The following is a 19,714-nucleotide window of genomic DNA, read 5'->3' as shown; positions in this document are numbered from 1 at the left end:
CTGAAGGATAGTAGCTTCAGCTAATGACTCGGGAGCTGAATATTTGTACTCAGCTCCCGTTATGGCTTCTTTTCCAACAAAATAGCTGACTAAAAACTTCCAAGTAAATTGAGTGTGTGCTTTTAGTGTCCGCTCCCTCTTGCTCATCCACTTTGGACTGCCATGACCTCTTTAACATTTTCACAAGAAGGGAAGCATGGTGCTGGTTCTCAGCCACCAAAGACACAGAAAATACTGTCAGGGCAAGAATGCGGTGGAGAGCGGTCAGAAAGAGGAACAAAAAGGCAGGAGGGGAAAAGAGGGAGGGCGCTACTGTGTCCGCAGGAAAAGAAATGCTTTTCCACCAGGCTGCTTTCAGTAATTAAAGTTCAGCACGAGGCCAGCAGAAGAAAGGCTCAGCCGTGAAACAGTTTATATTCATGATTGGTTAAACAGAGCTGGAGATAAACATGTACAAAGAGAAATAACACAATATTCACTTCACACCAGGCAATTTTGTTTTGCAAGGTGCATCCAAAAACAAAGCAGAACTCTTATGTTTAAATCATGAGCAACTCCTTATGGACATGTGCAGTTAGTCTAATTATTTATTTGGATTTTTCAGGCTTATTATTTTAGTGTAAATTAAATCAGCTGTAACCAGATCAAAAGGGATTTCTGGTTACCTTCATAATAAGATTAGTTGAACAGCTAAAAACAAAAAGCTTTACCAACATAGAAACACCAACAAAAAGATAGTGGCAACCTAACAAAAGCTTTCCTGTTGACTCACTTCACATAAGTTCCCATCAGATTTTATACAGGGGGTTGCAAATGTTTTCAAACACACTATGGCATGTCACAACCAGATTGTTTTCAGTATTTTGCTGGGATTCGATTTGATGGCTCAACACGATAACAGTTCATAATTATGAAGCAGAAGAAAAAGGATACACAATTTTTTGAACAATTATTCAAATAAAAATATGCAGCTTAGGCTTACTTAAATAAATTCTTTGTGGAACCACCATTTAGTGGAATTTCAGCTGCAATTCTTTGGCGTACAAATCTTCCACACATACTGACATATTTTGTCCCCATCAACCTTTGTAAAATACCTCAAGCTCAGTCAGACTAAAAGTAGAGCATCCATGAAAAGTAATTTTAAGTGTTGCAATAAAGGCTGAGTTAGATTAAGGTCTGGAGTTTCACCTGCCATGTATTCAATAAGCAACAATCTAAATCATTTCATAATAACTGTGGTTTGATCTTTGAGGTTGTTGTCTTATGCAGGTATTTTCCAAGTCTGGCCAGCTTCCCATTTTCTGCTGGAATAAAAACGTTCCCACCGCATGACGCTGCCTCTGCCGCTTCACTGTGGAAATGTCATGTTCAGGGTGATGACGAGTGTCAGGTTTCTGGCAGTTTCTTTTTAAGGGAAACTAATTTAATGACTTAATTAATTCAATGAGTTGTAACTGGAGATGCACAAGTGAATCTGCAAATCATCAGATCAGCCCTGACCAGTTTTCACAATTCTGTGCGAACATATGCTCTGAGACATGAAAAGAGATTTTCTTGTAGCTCTTCAGCTTCGGTTGCACTCAAAACTACCACCTTTATTATTTAGAGATCATGGAAGTAAAAAAAATAAATCAATCAAAACTAGTTCAAATCGATGTCATCTGTTCAGACCTCAAAGATATCAGGAACATCCTGATTGGTGCATCTGTAGTTATGACCATTAATCAAGTAGCATTCATTAAATTAGGGAAATCAATTGGAAAAGGCATCATTGCTTCACGTAAATCAAGCAAGAAGAAATAGGGCAGTGAAAGAGAAAATTAATTGCCTGCATAACTCGACAGGAAAAGAGAGCATCTGGAAAGGAGGCTGCACTGGGCTATATATGTACAATACACCACAAAGAAGCCAGTGTTTTATAGTGAGAAGATGCTCTGACCTGTCAAATGTACTACTTATACCCTCTGCAGTCCCTCAGGCTCTTCAGCATTAATTCAATCATGTAAATCACCACCACAGAAAAAACCAGGCGATAAAAATTAATTGTGAGCAAGAAATTACCGTAGCGAAAGTCATCCATCACTCTTATCCAGATAACACGTGCAACTGGCTAAAATATATTAGACTATAACCCCCAAAAAGAAAAGAAGGACACCAGCAAAACCCATACATGTGGAGATCAGAAGATCTGCCCTTAGCTTAACCAAAACCATAAGGGGTCAAATTATAACACAGAGGGGTGGTGGGTAAGGTGGCCTATGCTCCTCAATTCATTACTGCTGCTTAGCTGAGATCGCAGGCAGAGTCCCAGTTCAGCACTTTTCTCCTTCTTATATTTTATTCATCTTCTTAATTTCACCAGCGGTCTCCCCCTGAGGTGGATAAGTGCTTATGACAGTGTCGTTAAAAAGTGTGGAAAAACAATGGCCACCATTTAAATTATTGATTTTGGTAATGGGCTACAGTGTGAAAGGCGTAGCACAGAAGACATTGCACTCTATAAGAATAAACTGAAAGACTAGAACATTTCTGAAGAAATTTAAATGGGGTCTGCCAAAGTCGGTTGGAACCCAGCGTTCTGATGCTACAAATTAGCATCAATGCCAAAGAGAGCTACAATGCACTCAATAGCATGTGGAGAGTCACAAGCATGTTGAGTAACATGGACTTATGCCATTCAGTATGTTGAAATTAGTGTACAAGTTAAAATGAGCCAAATTGCTAACATTAGCCAAAATGCTGTCAGTAGCATGTGGGGCATGACTTCTTGGACTTTGCATGTTCTAATTGGGTTTTGTCTGGGAACTCGAGTTGAAGAATGGGATTGAAGATTGGGGTAGCATTTTTCGATTTAGGAGATTCCACATCTCCAAAGAAAATGTATGTATTACACAAAAACAATGTTTTCTTAATCAAATTATGCATTTGTAAGGTTTTCACAACCATCCATGAAGCGTCTTCCACCCTCCCCCATTTTAGCACAGTGAACTAAAAGTGGCTTTTTAAAACTACACCTCTCCTTTTTTATGGTTATGAAAAGAACAATTAAAGGTGGAGGTGCAGACCTGTTTCTTGTTTCATCTCTAAATCCTCCTGTGTCTAAATGCTATGCAGTAGACTTTCACACCTTGTCAACACTCTTGTCCAACCGGGCTGAACCTCCTGCCAGATAGGAAAATGTGCATAGACCAAGCATTAGCTCCAGACTGCCAAGAAAATGTGTGAATTAGACAAACGTAGGCCATAACAGTGTCAGCTGTCTTCCTATTTCTCCACCCGGGAGCAGGTCTGATGAATACAGTTTTAGGAAGGCTACACAGAGGGCCTCCCAGCGGATCCATAATATTAACTTGGCCTTCGGATTCGCAATTCAAAGGATTTTGAGCTTTATCTTCCTTCTGGTGCATTATACAAGTCTTCCCGATAATGAAGCTTTAGACAAATTCCCCAGGCTGAACAGACAGGCAGATCGGTTAATTCTGAAAATTAAAGGTGAGCAAAAAAATGTTTTTTTAGCTCACATTTCTAATTTCCAAGGTTGCCAATATGTTCCACCTCTAGCAGGTGGATTACTTACATTCCAATTTAAGTTGCAGGTAAATCAAAATAATACATTTGTCCTCTTCTGTTCCCTCTAGGAAGTGGATTACAGGACATAAAAACTACCTGCTTGGCCAAATCCTGATAAATGGAGGAAGGTTGAGAGATTTTCCACAATAACACATCCATCTCACAAAGCGTAACAATTTCTCTGCTAGGCCAGTGGCTCATATTGGTAGCAGCTGCCTGAACAGATATGAAACGCTGGCTTCAAATTAACCAGGCAGGGATAATCCCACAAAATGATAGACCCGGGATTGGAAATAACATTCATACAAACTCGTCGTGACCCCAGCCAGGCCTTTTAGTGGGTCTGCTTGCTGCCTGTAAAAATGTAAACATGAGCTGGACAGGTGTCACATGTCCGGCTCATCTGACACCTGAGCTGGACATTTGCTTGAAACAGAAGGAAATGCTGACCTCTGATCTTAGTCGCTCCTGCAGCCAAGTAAACAACTGCTTCAGGCCGGCTGCTGTTTACACTCCCAAAAACATGTGAAGCTGCACGACTTGTAGGGTGATTAAATTAAAAAAAAAGCGGCTGACCCGGTCAGTTGGGAGAACAATGAGCTGTCATTCTGTGAGGTTTGTGGGTTATGCAAAAAAGCACATATAGCTGCAATAAACAAATGTGCTAGTGAATGATTGCTTATTTAAAAGGAGAAGCTATAGGTAATTGGAATATGAACACAAATCTCTGTGGAGTTGTGGATTGTTTAGGCTCCCGCAGATTGGTGCTATGGCCCATTAGCGTGACATGTGGAAAGGAGATGCAGAAAAACCACACATAAACATAACCATTTATGGGTGAGCTACCTCTCCTCTTTTGAATTCTTCTAAACACAGACACATGAACTGTCATTTAGTTTTAGTGCTGATTTACATTACAGTTGTTTTTTTTTTCTTCAAATCATTGGTCAGTTCTGGTTAAAAGTCAGACCAGAAAAAAATATTACGATGTTTTGATATTGATTTACTTAGAATAATTTTTTTTACATATCATCTTCAAAACAACAACAAAATGCTTATTCTAGTGTATATGTTGTATATGTTCCTACTCATTGTAAATAAGTAGGTATATATAAGTAACCTCATTGTAAGAAAAAAGAGAAATATAAACAAGGACATAATGATTCACACAGAGCCCAAACATCTTTTATGAAGGTTTTGAAGTGGCCTAGTCAATGTTTATACTTAAATCTGGCTGAGATACTGTGGCCAGATTTGACTGAAATACAAGGGGAGGAGCACAGCAGTGTACACAGTTCTTATTTGATATGTAAATATCAGTGCCATTATCTGAGTTGTATTTATTTGATATATAAATACCACTGACATCTGAGATGCTCATGTTAGCTTTTCATGAGTGGCTAGTGAGCAGCCATAGTGGGGCATGCCTCAATTTGTCCTTTGCCTAAAGGGACAACCCGGCAACATCTACATTGTAATGTGAAGTGTTAATGGTTAGCAAAAAACCTAATTCACGGCAGAATCGAGACACTATTTTAAATGTTTAGTCAGAAATATAGTCCATGTGTAAAATGAAATTCTTATCAACATTTTAGATTGAACAAACCCAGATATCTTACTAAAAGATGAAACTGGTGAAATGATGAAGTTTGAATGATTAAAATTAAAAAGATCTTATTCTAGAAATTCTCCCAGTTAGCCCAGACTGGCTTCTTAAAAGCAATACGTATAAGAATGAGCCAATGTTTTGAACACCTCCCCAAAATAAAGCTCCCTTCAAAAAAACTGTAAATCCAGTTTTTGCAAAGGACTCAAATCTCAATAAGTTAGCTTCAGCTTATAATAGGCTTCTTTTTTTTTTTTTTTTAACAACACTGTCAGTATTGATAGTTGGGATGAATTTTCACACAGCATGAAACAAGATTTTTATATGGCTACATCCTTACTGTGAAAATCTCAGCCAATCCAAATGTTCAATGCTATAAATCAAACTACAAACAGACGGGGCCTGTGCTAAGATGCCAAGTTGCATACACGAGGCACAACTGGGCACAGATGGTAAGAGAAGAAAAAACAGTTTGGTTTTGCATGCATCATTAGCATAAGCAATGACCCCAAACCTTGGCACTGTGGAGTGTGAGATTTACACCTCTTACTCAGCACCTCAAAGGCCAAGCAGTGCATGCAAATTCCATAATATTGTTTACTGATTTTTCTAGTTTTATCTCAAATGTTCCAGGTTGTGTTGTTATGTTGTAAGATATAATTCTTGCTTACTTGGCTTTAAAATGCTACTCATCTTCATCAAAATGTATTCTCTATGCTGGAATCAATCTGTGGTTATAGATAATGGATGCTTTGCATTTTCAATACATGAAACCAACGCTTCAGTAAAAATCTGGGTTGGAAAATTCATTTCAAGTGCTTTAATAGGGAAAAAAATTTTATAAATATGTAAGTTGCCACCTAAATAAAAAACTGGTAGCAAGTCACTCACCAGATAAAGCTGATGAATGTTTGTCATTGTGGTAGCTTAATCACTGGAAGCTCATCAGTCTCAGTGACAAACAGCCCAGTCTGTTACTTTGTACAGACAACACGTTCTAGAGTGGTCGCTCATCCACAGCAACATAAATCCCGAGCAGTGATCCAGCACTCTCACCAGACATAAATAATGTTAACTTCACTGGAGGATCCATCCATCACTGGATGCTCGGCACGCATCACTTCCTTCAAAGTCCAACTCCTACTCGTCATGCAGAAACTGAGAGCAGTCAGATATTGTCTCCAGCTTTCATTCAGTCTAAAACCAGAACCTGCTGTCACTTGGCTGAAAAAAAAAAAAAAAAGAGTGAAAATGTATGCAGTAAAACGGCGACTGATGACAGGTGGGAAGCTATAGATGGCATCTTTAAGAGATCTTTAAGAGCTTACAGACACAGAAGCAAACATGACTAAGAGCTGGAATGCCATTGATGTATGCAATCTGTTATGGTTCATTAAGAACACAAACTCTTCACTTAAATTGAAATCAATGAATCGTGCGCAAATAAAAAAAATTCTTCATTGTTTTATCCAAATGTTATTCTTATTGAACTATCAAGTCTGTAAAGGCTTTGGAAAATAATTAAAATTATTCTTCCTGACTTTTGAAAGCCTTGTGCCATGTCTCCAAACTGCTTCTTTTTATAAGGAATGTTTCCAAAACATCCAGTAATTCCTTTTTACAAATGAAAAAGCCCACATTCCTGTTTGATAGTGTGGCTGTCATTCATCCATTTAAACCCACTTTGTCCTCCTCAAGGTTGCAAGGGGACAGGAGCCTCTGCTGGCTGCCAAAGGACAAAAGGCATGATAGAGCCTGGGCAGATGGCCAATCCATCACAAGGACACACAAGACAAACAAGCAGTCAATTTAGCATCACCAATTACACTGACATGCATCATTTTAGACTGTAAAACAGGTCAATGAAAAAAATCCAACAATGCCTCACAAAAGGATTCATCCCCTTTGACTCTTTCACAATTTTTCAGTCTGTTTTAGAGACAAATCCCCAAAATCTACAGCTCTAATTGCAGCGTAAAAAAGTTTTGATTCGCAAAGACTTTGACAGCCTTAGACAATTTATTTCAATTTTTTTTCCACTTTATAATATGCACTACTACTGTCTGTTTGTTTGTCACATAAATTCACGATAACAGGTTTAACAAAATGTGGAAAGTTCAATTGGTCCAAAAACCTTTGCAAGTTGCAATAAAGATGGTTGACATTTACAAATGATGGCCTCTGTCTCAGTGTTAACCACTTACAATCAAATAAAGCAGTGGCTGTTTGACATAGAGGCATTGATTTTCAAAGCCTTCCAAAATACCGACCACAACCTCTTGAATTTACTCACTGTAAATGCTGGAAGACATTTTTGTTACTTGTTGTTTTCCTGTGCTTTGTGATTGTCGCAAACATAGCGAAGCATAACTGCTTCAGCAAAAAAGTAGTTTTCTCTCTCCACTGTCACTGAGAGTAAGCTAAAGTTAGCAGCTTGATGTGCAAACCACAGTGTAACATCCTGGCATTTTGAGCAGCGCTGAGTGGCTGCTTGTGCTTGCAGTCATCCACCCGCAATGTGTCAAACACACCGTCAGACCAAAGATTGCATACGATTGTGAGCTATTTCAAATTTTGGGTTTATTTGCAAGATTATCCCAATTTTTGCATCAAAACTCAAAAACGCAAGAATTATTGTCAGTTGATGCAGCTACTCACTGAAAATTATTGGATGTTAATTAATTGGGAAAAATAATTGACTTTATTTGTCAGTCACCAATCAGGGTTGGATGGACTCTGATGGCCAATTATATTGTTCACAAGTTTCTGACATTACAATTTGGCCTATTTCTCTAACCCACTCTTCAACATTGGAAAGGCAAGAAAACATTTCATATAAAGTAAGTTATATGCATAGATCTTTTTAATTAAGGAAATAGCAACAAGAATATAGCTACTATTCTAAATGTGCAAATATCTACTTTTGGAGCTGAATGAAAGTTTTGATCAACTGATGACTTTTTTTCTTTTTTTTTTTAAGAGTCTTGTTTTCAGCGGTGCTGTCTCAGGAGAATATTTCTTTTGACCAGATAACATGCAAGTAATAACTCAGCTACTTGAAATGTATAGGTGCTCCATTAGTTTATGAACATCTTCATATAGTCAAACCAATAAACTGTGATCTACCTAAATTAAGACCAGTTCAATCAACTTCATTGAGAAGTTGTTTAACAGTCCAGTGTAATTTTGATGAGTGCTACAACTATTCCCACTGCAGTTACCTAGTCCAGTCTTTATATACGATTGTTGGTAATATAAAGAAAACAACAATATGAAATTACAGTACTTCTCTAATCCTTCTCCAATCTCTACTTGTGACTTGATCACAGTGGAGCAGCTCAACATTGTAGAAACACATCACTGCAGTTTGACCAGGCAGAGCATGTTAGAAATCTAAGGAAACGTCTCCATGTGGTTTGAAGATGAGGGGACAGTCATGCACGACCTGTTGCGCACCACCACATGCACCACAGATTCTAGGCATGGTGGAGCAGAGACAGAAATAAAATCACTCCTACTGGTGAGGTCAGATGCTCCATTTAAGAAACAGAGCATGCCACTTCAAGATCTCAGGACAGAAAAAAGATATGCTGAAGAAAAATAAATAAAAGAGGTGCCAGAATTATCAAACCAGGGCTAGGACCTGGAAGTCTCTGGTTGCAGACTTTTGGAGACTCAGAATCTTGGTCACCGGAAATGATGTTAAATTTCCCAGACAGGCCTGTTATCTCACAAAAGACGAAGAAATGTGGGGTAAACAGAGCCTGGCAGCACGGTGTTTATTACAGCTTCTAATCTATAGCTGATTTTGATAAATCAGCACACCAACGGGGCATCTATTTCAAGATTTATGGCATGCTCCTGGAGGAAAATTAAAGCACATTAAAGCATAAGCGTAAACAAGAACAGCAGTGTGTTAAATCTATGTGACATTAAATGCAGGATGGCACGGTAATTCAAGTGCAAGTTGTCTATTATCGTACCAGCTGCTTATGGTTCAATTAGCATTTTTTACTAAGAAAAATATTTAGTCCTCCCTCTAAACTTGTGCAATTCGAGTCTGCAGCTCTATGTTAGTTCAAAGTCAAAGAATCCCTGCTGTGGTCTAACCTGATATGAGCATTGCTCTTTTAACATGCTTAATACCAAATTATTTTAAGCTTTATTGATAAAACAACATCAAAGATTTTTTTTAAAAAATATGATTAAATTCTCTTAAATTGTGAGGTGCAACACAGTTTTCATATTGTAACCAGATTTTAGAGTAAAACTACATAAGCTCATGATGGACAGATGGATGAATTGCTTACTTTTCATAATAGTTTATGGGGAAAAAATATAGCTTTGCCTTCCATATTTTACATCCGGGTTCTAGTCATGGTAAATGGCCTGCACTTTTATAGCACTGATCCAGTCCACTCCAAAATGCTTTACACTACATTCAGTCATTCACCCATTCCCACACTCTAATGGTGGAAAGCTACTACACTGTCTGACAGGAGCTGCAATGCACTGGTGCCACAAATCGAAAACCCACTGGTTACAGGATGATCTGCTACCACTGTCGCCACTTTCACCCCAAGTCTGGAAGTTATGTAAATCAAATTCCGTATTTTTTCTGACTCCACAGGAACTCTGTAAATCCCCACAGCTTTTTCTTTTTTTAACTAAATAACCTTCCCATGAGACATCTCTTGTGATTATTTTAACAACGAAGACATTCATTATGTCTGTGTTTCAGTAATTCCTACCAAACAACCTATTTACCCCTAAAATCACAAGTCCGAAAAAAAAACCCCCATCAGATTTATATGTGACTGAAAACTCAAAACTGACACAGGAGGTGTGCAATGCTGTGTGTTTGATGTGACTGAATGCTTCGTCAACCGCTTATGAAGAATACTACATCTAAATCAACGCTGAGAAAAAGGTTCTGCAGCTCTGCTTTTGTATTAGCAGAAAATTTCATCAAACATACTCATGCGCTCCACAAAAATCAGCTCGTGGGAGAGATGAAACGAACGGGAGCAGAACCCGAGCTGTGCCAGCTGGAGACCACGCACTCTACACCCAGTCTAAATCATCCTAATCACCCATCCCACTCTTTGTGTAATAATACATTTCAAGGAGGAAGAAAATTCCCTTCACATTTAGAATGCCAACTGTGTGTCTCAGTTCCCCACACAGTCTTTATCAACTTGCAGGAAGTTGCACACAACGACGACGTCGCGCACGCAAGCAAATCTCTTGTTGCATCATGTAAAAGAGCATTATTATGCAGCAGCCGATGTGGCCTGTAAATGCTGGCCTGACTTGAATTGATTTGGAGCAAATTTTAATCAGAGGGATATGTGCAGTTTGTCCAGTTAAGTCCATCTTATGAAAATGAAAACAATGAAGCACAACTGCAAACTTAACAAAGAATGCCCAGCCACCCGTGCAATAACAAATGTCTTTGTTATTGCTTTTCAGAATTTAATCAGAAAAGCATGCAAGAGGTTCTTGAAAGCTCTGAGGGAGTAAGCAGAGAGCTGTAGCTCAGGTGGAAGAATCTGTTGACACAACTACTCATCACTTACTCTACAAATCTGGCCTTTGTGAAAATTTGTAGACATTCGCCACAAGCCATGTAGTTGTAGCCGCAGTAAACCTATGGAGGAAGGTGTAACTGCAGTGAATGGTTGTTCCCCAAGGTATTGTTTCATGGATGCTAAGCACAATTTTCCCCCTTTTAAATTTTATTTGTAAAAAATTATAAAATACCCTGAATTATTTTACTTTCACTTCATAGTTTTGTGCTAATGTGTTTTGGGTTTATCAAATAAAATCACAACAAAATATAGAAGTGACATATATATATATATATATTTTTTTTCAGAAAACATCTATTGACATTTTGGCTGTATGCTGAGTAAGGTGCACAGGTACATTACTGTCTGCATGGAGGCTTCATGTTTCTTAATTATCTATAAGTTTCGGCGCCTGTCTTTTACTTCCTGTCAGTTTCAGACGAACAAAACTGGTGTGCAATGATTAATATTGCCGTTAAAGATTCACAGTTAAAGATTCCTGAAAATTTGTTTAAAAAAAAACCAAGATGCACTTAGGTTGAAATGACCACAGGTAAACTGTCACTATTGGTATGTTGTAATGTATGGTAATGAATTCAAATTCAGTGACAACTGTAGTACAAGCTAAAAATAAAAATATGTTGCTGCTAAAGCTGCTGTCAGTACATTTACACAGAAGTTACATTGTGCTTCAGCATTCCAGTTATTCCCACCCAATTCTGCTGTGCTCGTTTCACTTTTACCTTTCTGTTTGAAGCTACACTCAGCAAAAAAAATAAAATAAAATAAAGTGACACACGGGTGATTAATTGAAAGCTCAAGTGCAGCTAATTAAAAATCTTTTAGGCACTGAGATTGGAGTCAAATATATTAACTTGAAAATTATGCAACCACTAGAACATATAGATCTCTCTTCATTGGCATATACTGTATAGGTTAAAAAAATCCAGAAAAAATAAATGTATTTGAATGATTTCAATTTAGATTATTTTTTTCATCTCTATTAACCTAATTGCTAAAACAATTTTATTAGCTTGTATAAATACTTCATTATACTTCATTTCCTGTTAGTCTGGAGTGTGAACATGATGTTATGAAATCCTTTTGTTCATTTGTAATATCTATGCAAACTATGCTTTTAACTACAAGATGCAGAGCAAATATCAGGAAAATCATCATGATGAATTTTCCTTTAGGTTAATCAGATTAACTTTAATTGATTTTAGCTGTGAACTCAAAAAAACTGAATGCTGAAACTGAATCAAAGAGTCAGTTTAAAGGTGTAACACTTATGCAGCCAGGTTTGGTTTTCATTTGAATTGCAAAGGACATAAAGTATGTCACAATGAACATAGAAAAATGTAATAATGGCATGTACTGTATTTGACCAAAATTTTATGTTTTCATACAGATAGAATGAAATATATGGAATATTTCCAAAAATGACGGTTGAGTTGGGTCAGGTATGTGGTTAGGATGCTTCCTGGACACACTCCCGGTGAGGTGCGCTGGGTGTGTCCCACTAGAACGAGTACGAGCTGTGGCTGTGGAGTTCCCCTGGCCTGGAACTCTTTGGGATTCCCCCAGAAGAGCTGGCCCAAGTCACCCCCCCATCCCCCACCTTCGCAAACCAATTCTGGATTAAGTGATAGATAATGGTTGGACGGAAATACAAAATATTTTTACAAAAAAACTGAAAATTAAATGATTGCTGGAGATCTTTGATGATAAAATGTCCTCATTCAAGTCTGCTCTGATCCTTCTCACAAGCTGCTTTTTCTTGGTAAATTTTCTAAAATCCATACAACTTTCTTGTCCGTTCTTTGATTTATACAAATTTCTTTGAAAAAAAATCAATATTATTTCCCATCAAAATAGCAAATTTAAAACATCTGTATACAGGAAGCAAAGAGGAAACAAAGTCAAGTTCCTTTTTTTAGTACAAATTTAGACAGTAAATCCAGTTTTGACTTATGCCATTTGTTTGTGACGACTCATTTTCTTCTTCAGAGGGGATTTTTATTTTGATAAAGCAGCAATTTACAGCAAATAGCAGAAGTAACAAAAAAAATGAACATGGGAGGTTCTACAAGTGACAAGCTGTAGGTAGAGTGCGTTTGATTTATTTTATAGGGAAGTCTGGTTGATAGCTTTAAAATCTGATGGAAATGCTTCCAGACATCCTCACATGTGTTTCTAGCAGCAAGTGGTCTGGTGGGAGTCTTTGCTCGGACAAAGGCAACAGAGGACCACTTCGTGCCTCTTCAGGTTTCCAATGCTCTCATTGGTCAGCAGAAAACCCTTTTGTTTCTCTCATAAATGGCAGCTAAATCTTCTTTTATATATATATAAAAAATGTTATAAATCGCCTCTGAATAATGTATTCTGGACAGTTCCAGCATAATTGATTGATCAGATTTAAATTGTCTTTTCTTTTCTTTCTTTCTTTTTTTTTTTTTTTTACACAATAACAGTATTCCACTTTAATTCGCAGCCAAACGAGACAAGTTTGATTAGAATACATAGTGAGCCATTCATTCTGTGCGCAGGCATCAGGCGCCTGATCGCTGAAAGGGCTCCGTTATATTAGGTGATGTCTCCGCTTGTAGGAACAAACAGAGACACATACTGAGAGTCAAATCAGTTCCCCCCAAAAAACTTTTCCATCTCTGCACCAGCTCCCTTCACAGACGCATGCAATCAGGGGGTCGAAGAGCAAAATGCAAAGATTTGGCTTTTGAAAAATAAAAGGCAAGCGGTGATACAATAGTAACAATACGAGGAATTAAACCTACCATGAGTTTTCTTGCTGGAAGCCGGCAGCAGCGCTCACACGATCAGCCGGATGAAACAACTTCTCATCGCCTGATTGTGTATTTCCATGCCGATCGCTGCCCGCGTATTTAATAACCTTTATAAATCCGTGCCATTATTATTTCCCTTCCCCTCTGATGGTTGCCACAGAAGAACAAGTTGCGGACTCTGATATGTGACTGTCTCTGTCTCCGGAGCGCTCAGTATGAGCGGAGGAAGGATCTCTCTCTCTCTCTCTCTCTCTCTCTCTCTCTCTCTGTCTTTCTGTTTCTGTTTGCTGGTGCTGAGGGACAGGAGAGGACATCCCCCACGACCGACTATAGCAATCACAGCCAGCAGAAAAAAAAATACAATAAAATGCACAGTTTTAAGCATACAATTTCCTAAAAGGACCTACACTGTAGTCATCCCCTACACAGTGTGGGGATCACTACAGGTCCTTCAGCAGCTACCCTGATGAACTTGAAGCCCAACTGGAGCTCAAGATCTGAATATTAACATAGCTGTTTCTAGAACCTCTTCTGCACTTGATGTTCAGGTATTTATTGGAGCCACGTCTCCAGTGTGCCCTGAATGCCACACAGTTGCCTTCACCCCCCAGGCTCTTTCTAGGCACCAGCCCCACTGCAAGGACAGACAGGTATATAAAGTGGACAAAGGGGATTAGGATTATTTTTTTGATGACCCTACCAGACCTAAAACAGAAAATGTTTTGTCTGCTTTAATGCCAGCAAGTTAGGGTAAAAATAAAAAAAATATAACTTCCTTTTTTTATATACATGGTTTTACTGTCAGTGGTTTTACTTTAGCAGTCTGGCTTTGTTAAGCATTCTCTAAACACACAAAAACAAACTTGTTGGCACATGAAGTTTCAAGAGAACAACGCCTCTGAAAAAAATGTTACTGTCTCGGTTTGTGGACGAAGATGATGACCCACGTGATTTTATGTAACAGTGAATAAAAAAAGGAAAAATGATTTTCAAAGGTGGGGGGAACATTTATATTTATCCCTCCCAAACCACAATTTGCAGCAATGACAGCTACAAGTCTTTTGGGGCATGTCTTTAATGGTTTTGTACATCTAGAGATGAGAGTTCTTCTTTGGAAAACAGCTCAAGGTTAGTCAGGTTGACTGAATACCATCTGTGAACACCAGTCATCAAGTCTTGCCTCAGATTTTCAGTTAAATTTGGGCCCGAACTCTGACTGGACCATTCTAGCACAATATGCTTTTTTGATCTATACCTTTCTATTGAAGCCATTGCTATATTTAAAAGGTTGTTGTCCAGATGGAAAATGAACCTCCACCACAGTCTCAAAAGCTTTGTAACTGGGTTTCCTCTAGGATTACTATTTATTAAATTCCATTAATCCTTCCATACCCTCCCAAGCTTCCCTCTGCCTGCTGTAGAAAAGCAGCCACACAGCATGATGCTGACCCCAGCATGTTTCACACTGAGGATAATGTGCTCAATGTGATCTTTATGTGTGTCATCTTGCACAGTCATCTGCTTACTTGTGTAAAGCAGATAACTTGATGAAAATCCCAATGAAATGTTAAAATGGCAAAATGATATAAGTGCATGAACTCTTCAAATACGAGGTCCAGCAGATGGAAGGGAAGTGATTCATTTTGAGACGTTTGGACAAATCAGAAGTACCTGTACACAAATCATTGCTTAACTTCAGTGACTGTACCGCATGTGGCCAGCATCAAGGTGAGTCACAAAAAATTACCTCTTGGTTAGGAAATATGTGGTCTCGCAGTGGGTTTCAGACATGCTTCTCAGCTTTTTCTGCCGAGTCTGCACTCACCGAGTTTATCGCTGCGATATTGATGTGGTCATGGCAGCTCATACGTCTACAAAACCAATAATCTCAAGTATGCCCAATATCCTTATATTTACTGAAATAAACAACAAACTGAAGCGGTTTTATGGATTTTAGGGAATTTAATCTCCTCACAATATGAAGTTTAGTGTGCTGGATCACACTAAAGGACTGAAATTAATCAGATCGAAAGAGAACAGCTTCATCAGGAGGTGAGTGTGTAATTGTAGGTCATCTCTTAATCAACTCATCCAGGGCATATATTTAAATCACTGTCTGCACTTTGTGCCACATCTGCAGACAATTATGCTCCAAAGCTGCAGCCATCCTCAGCCTCATTTTTCATTAAAAGGCACGTAGATATACTGAAAAGTAAGATGATATGAAAAGAATTTAGAAAATCTTTGCCAGAAGCTCACGAGTCTCTGGCTTTAGTCTTTTTTTCCACAGAGGTTTTTCATTCTTAAAATTGACTTCCAAACAATAAGTGATGTTTGCTTTTTTTTGCAATTATTGGTTTTTTTTTGCAGGGGTGTGTGTGCGTGTCAGCTGTTTCTCGTCCAGTGATCACTGTCACAGCTTATATACTCTTCAGTTTTGACAGCCCCTTGCCAAATCTATCATCTTGTCCATTTAACCAGCCAGCAATGTATTGTTTCATGCATTGCTTCTTTAATGCCTCATGTTCAGTTAATTTGAATGATCCTGAATACGTCTTGCATTGACCAAATATTGATATTAACAATAAATGACTAGTAATTCCTGTATTATTCAGACCTATTAACATACAGAGCAGTGCTGGTGTCGTTTCTTTCTTCGATAGTATGAACTAAAAGCTCAATTAATGTAGAAATTTCTTACATGCTTTCCATGAGTTTCAACTCCTAAGACTTTGTGTTCTAGCAATGAACCATTTTCATGATGTTAGCGATTGTGCTTAATTTTGGAAACAAATAACCTATAAGGAAACAGTACATTTAGAGTCCTTGCTATTAGACAGTTTTTCTTCTGACTCTACTGTACATTTTAACCGTCCACACTTGTTTACAAAAATTAAAACATCAGTAAGATCTCAGTTAATTCAGTTTTATTAAAGAGTATCAAAAACAAAAAGATTTATATTCAAATGCACTGCCCTATTCATTTGCATAACAAAAAATAAAACAAGAAAGCAGCAGGTCACTCTCCCTCATATTTCCACTTCTCTTTTCTCGAGTGAAATACATTTTCTTGGTTTTCTTTGCCTTTTTTATTTTATTTAGCCTAATAGCCAGAGATTAAAATGTTCCAAATAATCCAGCAAGATGGTCAACTGAGATAAGAAATACATTTAGCATGTGGGTGTTGATGAATGAGGTTTGGAAAAATGTCTGATAGACTTGTGGAGATATTTTGCTAAGAAAGAGTGGGTACTGACCTCATGCTTGAATGAATCATACATTCCATTGAATACAGACTTTTTTCTGTATGTTTTTTCTTGAACCTTTGGTGAAATGTTTGGATTTCTGAACTTTGGGCTGATGTGTTTGTTGCTAAGCATGGTTTAACTTCCTGGAACTCTGGCAGCTGCTATCTGGTACTTCCCAGCTTGTATATTACTCATCTTCTTAATTTTGTGATGAGCATGTCTGAGCACTTATTACAGACTTGTTAATATTTTGTATTTGTTCAAGTTCCGGTTAAAAGACTTAAAATTCTTGGACTGCAGTAAATGAGATTATGGCTATGTTAGGATGTTATTGTGAAAGATCAACACAGTGATACATAATTGTGCCCGTCTCTCCTCACCTCTGCTAAACCATTGGGGTACCTTTCTACAAGCCTTACACATCTAGAGATTGAAACCTTTGCCTATTCGTCTTTGCAAAACTGTTCAAGCGCAGTCAGACTTTGATGAAGAGCAGATGTGAATATCAGTTTTTGAGTCGAGCCACAGATTTTTAATTGGGTTTAGGTATGGGCTTTCTAACATATCTGTATTTTTCTGAACAATCCAATGGTAGCTCTATCTGTACGTTCCAAGTTGATGTCTTACTGATTGAAACCTGTGTACAGAACATATACGTTTTGTACACAGGACGTACAGTATATGTACAGAACAGCATTGTTGTCCAATGCTGTGGGGGTGCATTTTCTTAGTAGGGACAGCAAAGCTGCTCACACTTAATGGAAAGGTGGACAGTAATTAGCAATTAGCTCTTCAGCATAAATACTGATAGGTTCAGTCATTGTTTGCTGCCATCACTCTGCAAAATGCCCTCCAACTAGTGACTGTTTTTACAGCACATAAAAATAACTTTTGTAGGAAGATATTTCTGTATAAAATTTTTTATATATTTTTTTATTGCCTCATGTAATATTTTACTTTTCAGAGAAACTGGGTTTCATGGGTTTAGGTATACCCCATAACTATCACAATTGAAAGAAATACACATTTTATCTGCATCACTATGTGCTTTAAATGCATTTGATAGACAAAGTTAAAATTTTTGAACTAAATTATGGAAATAAAATTACTTTTTGAAGATATCCTAAATTATTGAAATGCACCTGTGTTTTATGGTGAATAAACACCAGGCTTGTGTTAAGCGAGACTCTAGGATGAATACAAATTTAGCACTATTTAACACCAACAGAGCAATACACTTACAATCAAGCTGTTTGTGAAGCATGCCAAAAAGGGACTGGCTGGTTGTGGTCACAATTTTGGTCAAACAGTTAAGGGTCTTATTTGATGAAGCTGTGCCAAGTGAAGTTTGAGTTTAAAAGCCACTGATTGCCTCTGGGGCTGTTTGAAAAATATCAATTTATTTTCAAGGTTGATGGTGAAGGCAGCCACTGTAAAGCTTTGTGGTGCTTTGTAAAGCATTGCAGTCCTTCATGCTTCTGTCTGACCTCGCTTGCAAAAAATATAAAAAAATAAAATGGAATGTGTGTGCTGACGGTCCCCCCGAGCATCTGCCTCCAGCAGTAATAGCTACCTGCTTCTGTGCCCTGCAGAAATGTGGGGGGCAACTATATGGAGGGGGGGGACTTTGCAACAGATTGTTTTGTCTCTAACAGCCCAGTGAGGCTGAAAACAGTCTCATATCTCCTGAACTATAACAAATAAAAAGATCCAAACACAAAACAATAGCTGTGGATGTTTACAACTTTTTTTAAAGCATCAATCTTTAAGGGTTTCTATCAGGAAATTGTTGGTATAAAGTATCTTGGTTTAAAGTTTTAAAATCCTGTAAATCTTTAAGATTCTTAAAACTATTGCATTATTATTAAAGAATTTTTTTTTAAAGAGCCCTACTGTCATGAAGTGCGGTGGATGAGGTGGTGAGGCAGACACTTGAAGACCCAGGTAAGATGCATAATGAAGGTTTTAATGAGGAATACTCACAAGTCCAAATCCCTGGCAGCACTGCTGAGTGGAAGCTGAGGCTCAACACAGGTAGCAACAGAGAATACGAATGGACTGACGAGACACACGGCAGAACAGACGCCAAGTGAGACGAGGACCTGACAAGGAACAAGGACACAAGTGGGGTTAAATACACAGAGGGTAATCAAGGAAACGAGACACACCAGGGAACAATTAAAGGGAAGACAGGACAGCACAGGGACTCAAAGGACTCAGAGAACTCACAATAAACACAAAAACTCAGATCACAACACCTACATAGAAATGGAATTCACAAGTATAATCAAAGAGGAAAGAGAATGATGGCCAAGCTTCATCTGGAGTGTCGTGATTCTCAACCATGATATAAAAAGTGTGTTTTTTGGTTGTTGTTTTTTTTTTGTTTTTTTAACTAAAATGCTATTGAAGGAGTACGGAAAAGGATTAAGGTCACTAAAAAAAAGTGGCCCTAATCCTCTTCCATAATGGGGCCATCTCAGAATCCCACTTAAACCTAAAAGCCTAGGTAAAAGGATTTGCATTTGAATGTAAGAGTTTGACCATATAGATCAGCTTCAATTTTTTTTTATTTTTTGTGGTTCTTTAGAATACCTGTTGTAGAGTAAAAAATTCTTAAAGTGTATTTAAATATAATTTACCATGGAAATTTAGTTGAAAGAGGAGAATTATGAAAGGTATCTTGGGAAAGAATAGGATACTGTGAATTAAAAGAGTTGGAAAACAGGATGAGAATGACTGGAGGGAAAAAGAAGTGTAATAAAGAAGAGATAGGAAGAATACATGGGAAAATGATGATAAAGACAGATAAGTGGAACAAAAAAAGCACTGTAAGAAGAGATGAGACAAAAAAACTCTTTCGAAGGGATGAGTGGGATGAAAAGATTGTGAAGATGAATAAATAAATGAGGC

At 37.9% G+C, this 19,714-nt stretch overlaps 1 protein-coding gene across 1 annotated transcript in view; it reads right to left on the bottom strand.

Annotated features, from left to right (window-relative positions):
- Nucleotides 1-13,802, bottom strand: part of chst15 (carbohydrate sulfotransferase 15) — a 39,768-nt gene extending 25,966 nt beyond the window's left edge. Inside the window, exon 1 of the mRNA XM_005794662.3 lies at nucleotides 13,545-13,802. The gene's annotated coding sequence lies outside the window, so the exon portion shown is untranslated. The remainder of the gene's footprint in view (nucleotides 1-13,544) is intronic.
- Nucleotides 13,803-19,714: the final 5,912 nt, after the last annotated feature.

The sequence above is a fragment of the Xiphophorus maculatus genome, chromosome 10 (genome assembly GCF_002775205.1).
Source record: "Xiphophorus maculatus strain JP 163 A chromosome 10, X_maculatus-5.0-male, whole genome shotgun sequence".
Classification (NCBI taxonomy): domain Eukaryota; kingdom Metazoa; phylum Chordata; class Actinopteri; order Cyprinodontiformes; family Poeciliidae; genus Xiphophorus; species Xiphophorus maculatus.
This window is presented reverse-complemented; position numbering and strand designations above follow the sequence as displayed.